We start from the raw sequence: 5,000 nt of genomic DNA, 5'->3' as shown, positions 1-5,000 counted from the left end.
TCATTCAAGTTGGACTTGGGTCTCGGCGCGAGGCGTCGGGTAGTGGACCCTCCCAAACACCACATGCCACGACAGGCGGCAGCCTGCGGGGTTCGGTGCTGGACTCTTCCCTGTTCGCTCGCCGCTACTGGGGGAATCCTTGTTAGTTTCTTTTCCTCCGCTTAGTAATATGCTTAAATTCAGCGGGTAGTCTCGCCTGCTCTGAGGTCGTTGTACGAGGTGTCGCACGCCACACCGCCAGCCGGCTGTGCACGCTACCGAGAAAGTACCGGTATGCGAACCGCCAGGCGACGGGCGCGCATCGCACGTTTGAGGAGACGCGGCCGGCCCCACAGGCGGCCACGACACTCCCAGGTCTCCGAAGCGGGACAAACGCCGCGCGCTCAGTATACGTAGCCGACCCTCAGCCAGACGTGGCCCGGGAACGGAATCCATGGACCGCAATGTGCGTTCGAAACGTCGATGTTCATGTGTCCTGCAGTTCACATGTCGACGCGCAATTTGCTGCGTTCTTCATCGACCCACGAGCCGAGTGATCCACCGTCCTGGGTGATCTTTCTGTAGTTTTCCACTGTCTCTTTCAAAACAGTTGCATAGGCGGGACTGAGGCGTTTGACGGCCCCTGTTCCAGCGTTCTGTGTCCAACGGCCTCACGGCCGATGGGCGTCGTACGGCTCCACACCGGAGCGGACAGGCACTCGGGCGAAAGTCATTCAAAACCGGCGCCAGGCGCCAGGTGCCGCAGGCCAGCCGCTCCAGAGCTTCAGCGCTCGTACCACACAACATTTTTCAGTTAGTTTTGAGAGGCACGCGTGGTTCCGCACGCGGCGCACGGCTGCTGCCGTACAGGTAGCGTGTTGCGCGACACGACACGCACATCGAAAGACATGCAGTCTAGTCGGTAATGATCCTTCCGCAGGTTCACCCTACGGGAAACCTTGTTACGGACTTTTACTTCCTCTAAATGATCAAGTTTGGTCATCTTTCGGTAGCATCGGCAACGACAGCGTCGATGCCGCGTACCCAGTCCGAAGACCTCACTAAATCATTCAATCGGTAGTAGCGACGGGCGGTGTGTACAAAGGGCAGGGACGTAATCAACGCGAGCTTATGACTCGCGCTTACTGGGAAGTTCCTCGTTCATGGGGAACAATTGCAAGCCCCAATCCCTAGCACGAAGGAGGTTCAGCGGGTTACCCCGACCTTCGGCCTAGGAAGACACGCTGATTCCTTCAGTGTAGCGCGCGTGCGGCCCAGAACATCTAAGGGCACAATCACAGACCTGTTATTGCTCAATCTCGTGCGGCTAGAAGCCGCCTGTCCCTCTAGAAGAAAAGTAATCGCTGACAGCACGAAGGATGTCACGCGACTAGTTAGCAGGCTAGAGTCTCGTTCGTTATCGGAATTAACCAGACAAATCGCTCCACCAACTAAGAACGGCCATGCACCACCACCCACCGAATCAAGAAAGAGCTATCAATCTGTCAATCCTTCCGGTGTCCGGCCTGGTGAGGTTTCCCGTGTTGAGTCAAATAAGCCGCAGGCTCCACTCCTGGTGGTGCCCTTCCGTCAATTCCTTTAAGTTTCAGCTTTGCAACCATACTTCCCCCGGAACCCAAAAGCTTTGGTTTCCGGAGGCTGCCCGCCGAGTCATCGGAGGAACTGCGGCGGATCGCTGGCTGGCATCGTTTATGGTTAGAACTAGGGCGGTATCTGATCGCCTTCGAACTCTAACTTTCGTTCTTGATTAATGAAAACATACTTGGCAAATGCTTTCGCTTCTGTTCGTCTTGCGACGATCCAAGAATTTCACCTCTAACGTCGCAATACGAATGCCCCCGCCTGTCCCTATTAATCATTACCTCGGGTTCCGAAAACCAACAAAATAGAACCGAGGTCCTATTCCATTATTCCATGCACACAGTATTCAGGCGGGCTTGCCTGCTTTAAGCACTCTAATTTGTTCAAAGTAAACGTGCCGGCCCACCAGACACTCAATAAAGAGCACCTTGGTAGGATTTCAACGGGGTCCGCCTCGGGACGCACGAACACGCACGAGGCGGTCGCACGCCTTCGGCTCGCCCCACCGGCAGGACGTTCCCACGATACATGCCAGTTAAACACCGACGGGCGGTGAACCAACAGCGTGGGACACAAATCCAACTACGAGCTTTTTAACCGCAACAACTTTAATATACGCTATTGGAGCTGGAATTACCGCGGCTGCTGGCACCAGACTTGCCCTCCAATAGATACTCGTTAAAGGATTTAAAGTGTACTCATTCCGATTACGGGGCCTCGGATGAGTCCCGTATCGTTATTTTTCGTCACTACCTCCCCCGTGCCGGGAGTGGGTAATTTGCGCGCCTGCTGCCTTCCTTGGATGTGTAGCCGTTTCTCAGGCTCCCTCTCCGAATCGAACCCTGATTCCCCGTTACCCGTTACAACCATGGTAGGCGCAGAACCTACCATCGACAGTTGATAAGGCAGACATTTGAAAGATGCGTCGCCGGTACGAGGACCGTGCGATCAGCCAAAGTTATTCAGAGTCACCAAGGCAAACGGACCGGACGAGCCGACCGATTGGTTTTGATCTAATAAAAGCGTCCCTTCCATCTCTGGTCGGGACTCTGTTTGCATGTATTAGCTCTAGAATTACCACAGTTATCCAAGTAACGTGGGTACGATCTAAGGAACCATAACTGATTTAATGAGCCATTCGCGGTTTCACCTTAATGCGGCTTGTACTGAGACATGCATGGCTTAATCTTTGAGACAAGCATATGACTACTGGCAGGATCAACCAGGGAGCTGCGTCAACTAGAGCTGAGCAGCCGGCCGCCCGGGAGTGTGTCCCGGGGGCCCCGCGCGAAACACGCAAGCGTCCGCTCAATTATTCTGCAAACAGGAGGAGGCTGAGCTCCCCTGCACAATACACCTCGAAACCCTCTCAGGTCCCGGCGGGCGCGCAGCGCCGTCCTAAGTACTTGGTCGGGTTCGAGAGAGGCGCAATCGCCCGGAGTTAGGCGAGTAGACGCTTTAGGTGCGACCACCCGTGCTCCCAACTGAGCTTGCCGCTGCCGACAGAGGCCCGGGAGCGTGCTGTCGTGGCATTGCCGGCGGAGACAACACGCGCCACCTACGGTGACCGGCAGCTCCAACGCCAGCGCCACAGAAGGGCAAAAGGCCCCACGTGGGTGCCGAAGCGAACTCTCCCAGCACAGCGCACGTGCCAACACGTCTGCACAACTGCGATACAAACCACCAGCGAGAACCGCTGGGGCGACCGAGCAGCAGACGGCGTCGCGGCGCCGAGTGCCGGGCGGCGGCGCATCCTCAACGCACACAGTCCTCAATCGGACCAGCACACTGCAGATGTCCACCGCGCTTCGCACCGGGCCGGCGAGGACCCACTTTGGCTGCACGGCGCCGCGCGCAGGGTGCCCCGGCGCGCAGCTGCGCCGCCTGCCGCGTCCGTCGGCCGGCGCGCCTGCCACTGGGCGCCCCCACCAGCCGGCTGTAGCGCGTGCGCCCACGCACCGCGCGGCCAGCACGCCGGGCGGCCCCCCCTCACCGGCCGGGGACAGTCCCACCCACCCACAGCCGCGTATCGCTTCACACCCAGATCCACATTCACGTTCATTGGTGTGGTGGGTATCGCTGACACAACCGCGTCATAGCTGTACCGATCGTTGCCCTCACAGATGTACCTCCAGCAAGATCAACCGCACCACAACGGGTTACCAGTTGTTCATTTGCGTAACGTCACCAGTAAACGTACACGTCCACGTCCATCCCCGTTTGCAAAGTCAACTATTATTGCATGCCTGCCTGTCAGGTGTCAAGACACACTACATCCGCTCACATCCACGCAACAAAATGTGCCCGACTAGAGGGCACGTGGAAGGTGCCCCCGTACGTATGCGATGTCCATTGCGCGACGAACTGTCAACCAGCCTCTGTAGCATGTCGCAGATGTGGAACGCGGGACACCGTGCTATCACATTGTGTGAGAAGAGACTACTATGTCTGCATACACGCGCCACTACATGAACAGACGGCTCATGCTGATCGCCATCCACTGCGTCCATTACTCCCACACGTCTCTATGGCGTACCACACTGCAATACAGCTGTTATGGGGAGATGACACGTAGCTGTGTACACAACATTCTGAGCGGGTTGCGGTTGGACAACAATACATTAATGTAACGTGTCATATGCCATTTACAGAGCAGGTTAAGGCACAACGTGGGTTAGGTTAAGGCACAACGTGGGTTATGTTAAGGCACAACGTGGGTTATGTTAAGGCACAACGTGGGTTAGGTTAAGGCACAACGTGGGTTAGGTTAAGGCACAACGTGGGGTAGATTGCGGCACAACTTGGGGTAGATTGCGGCACAACTTGGGGTAGATTGCGGCACAACTTGGGGTAGATTGCGGCACAACTTGGGGTAGATTGCGGCACAACTTGGGGTAGATTGCGGTACAACTTGGGGTAGATTGCGGTACAACTTGGGGTAGATTGCGGTACAACTTGGGGTAGATTGCGGTACAACTTGGGGTAGATTGCGGTACAACTTGGGGTAGATTGCGGTACAACTTGGGGTAGATTGCGGTACAACTTGGGGTAGATTGCGGTACAACTTGGGGTAGATTGCGGTACAACTTGGGGTAGATTGCGGTACAACTTGGGGTAGATTGCGGTACAAATTGCATTACATTGCGGTGCAAATTGCGTTACATTGCGGTGCAAATTGCGTTAGGTTAAGGTGCAACACAGGTTAGGTTAAGGTGCAACACAGGTTAGGTTAAGGTGCAACACAGGTTAGGTTAAGGTGCAACAGAGGTTAGGTTAAGGCGACATAGGTTAGGTTAAGGTGCAAGATGGGTTAGGTTAAGGTGACATAGGTTAGGTTAAGGTGACATAGGTTAGGTTAAGGTGACATAGGTTAGGTTAAGGTGACATAGGTTAGGTTAAGGTGACATAGGTTAGGTTAA

The 5,000-nt window shown here is 55.5% G+C and overlaps 3 non-coding genes across 3 annotated transcripts in view; all 3 read right to left on the bottom strand.

The window, feature by feature from the left end:
• Positions 1-210, bottom strand: part of LOC126135320 (large subunit ribosomal RNA) — a 4,223-nt gene extending 4,013 nt beyond the window's left edge. The window contains exon 1 of the ribosomal RNA XR_007527862.1: positions 1-210. This exon is cut by the window's left edge and continues 4,013 nt beyond it. This is a non-coding gene — a ribosomal RNA (large subunit ribosomal RNA).
• Positions 211-397: 187 nt separating this feature from the next.
• LOC126135323 (5.8S ribosomal RNA) lies at positions 398-552 on the bottom strand. The gene has a single exon (XR_007527864.1). It is a non-coding gene; the product is annotated as a 5.8S ribosomal RNA (ribosomal RNA).
• A 350-nt stretch (positions 553-902) lies between these two features.
• LOC126135317 (small subunit ribosomal RNA) lies at positions 903-2,810 on the bottom strand. The gene has a single exon (XR_007527860.1). It is a non-coding gene; the product is annotated as a small subunit ribosomal RNA (ribosomal RNA).
• Between the last annotated feature and the right edge of the window lie 2,190 nt (positions 2,811-5,000).

Source organism: Schistocerca cancellata, unplaced genomic scaffold (assembly GCF_023864275.1).
Source record: "Schistocerca cancellata isolate TAMUIC-IGC-003103 unplaced genomic scaffold, iqSchCanc2.1 HiC_scaffold_622, whole genome shotgun sequence".
Classification (NCBI taxonomy): Eukaryota; Metazoa; Arthropoda; class Insecta; order Orthoptera; family Acrididae; genus Schistocerca; species Schistocerca cancellata.
This window is presented reverse-complemented; position numbering and strand designations above follow the sequence as displayed.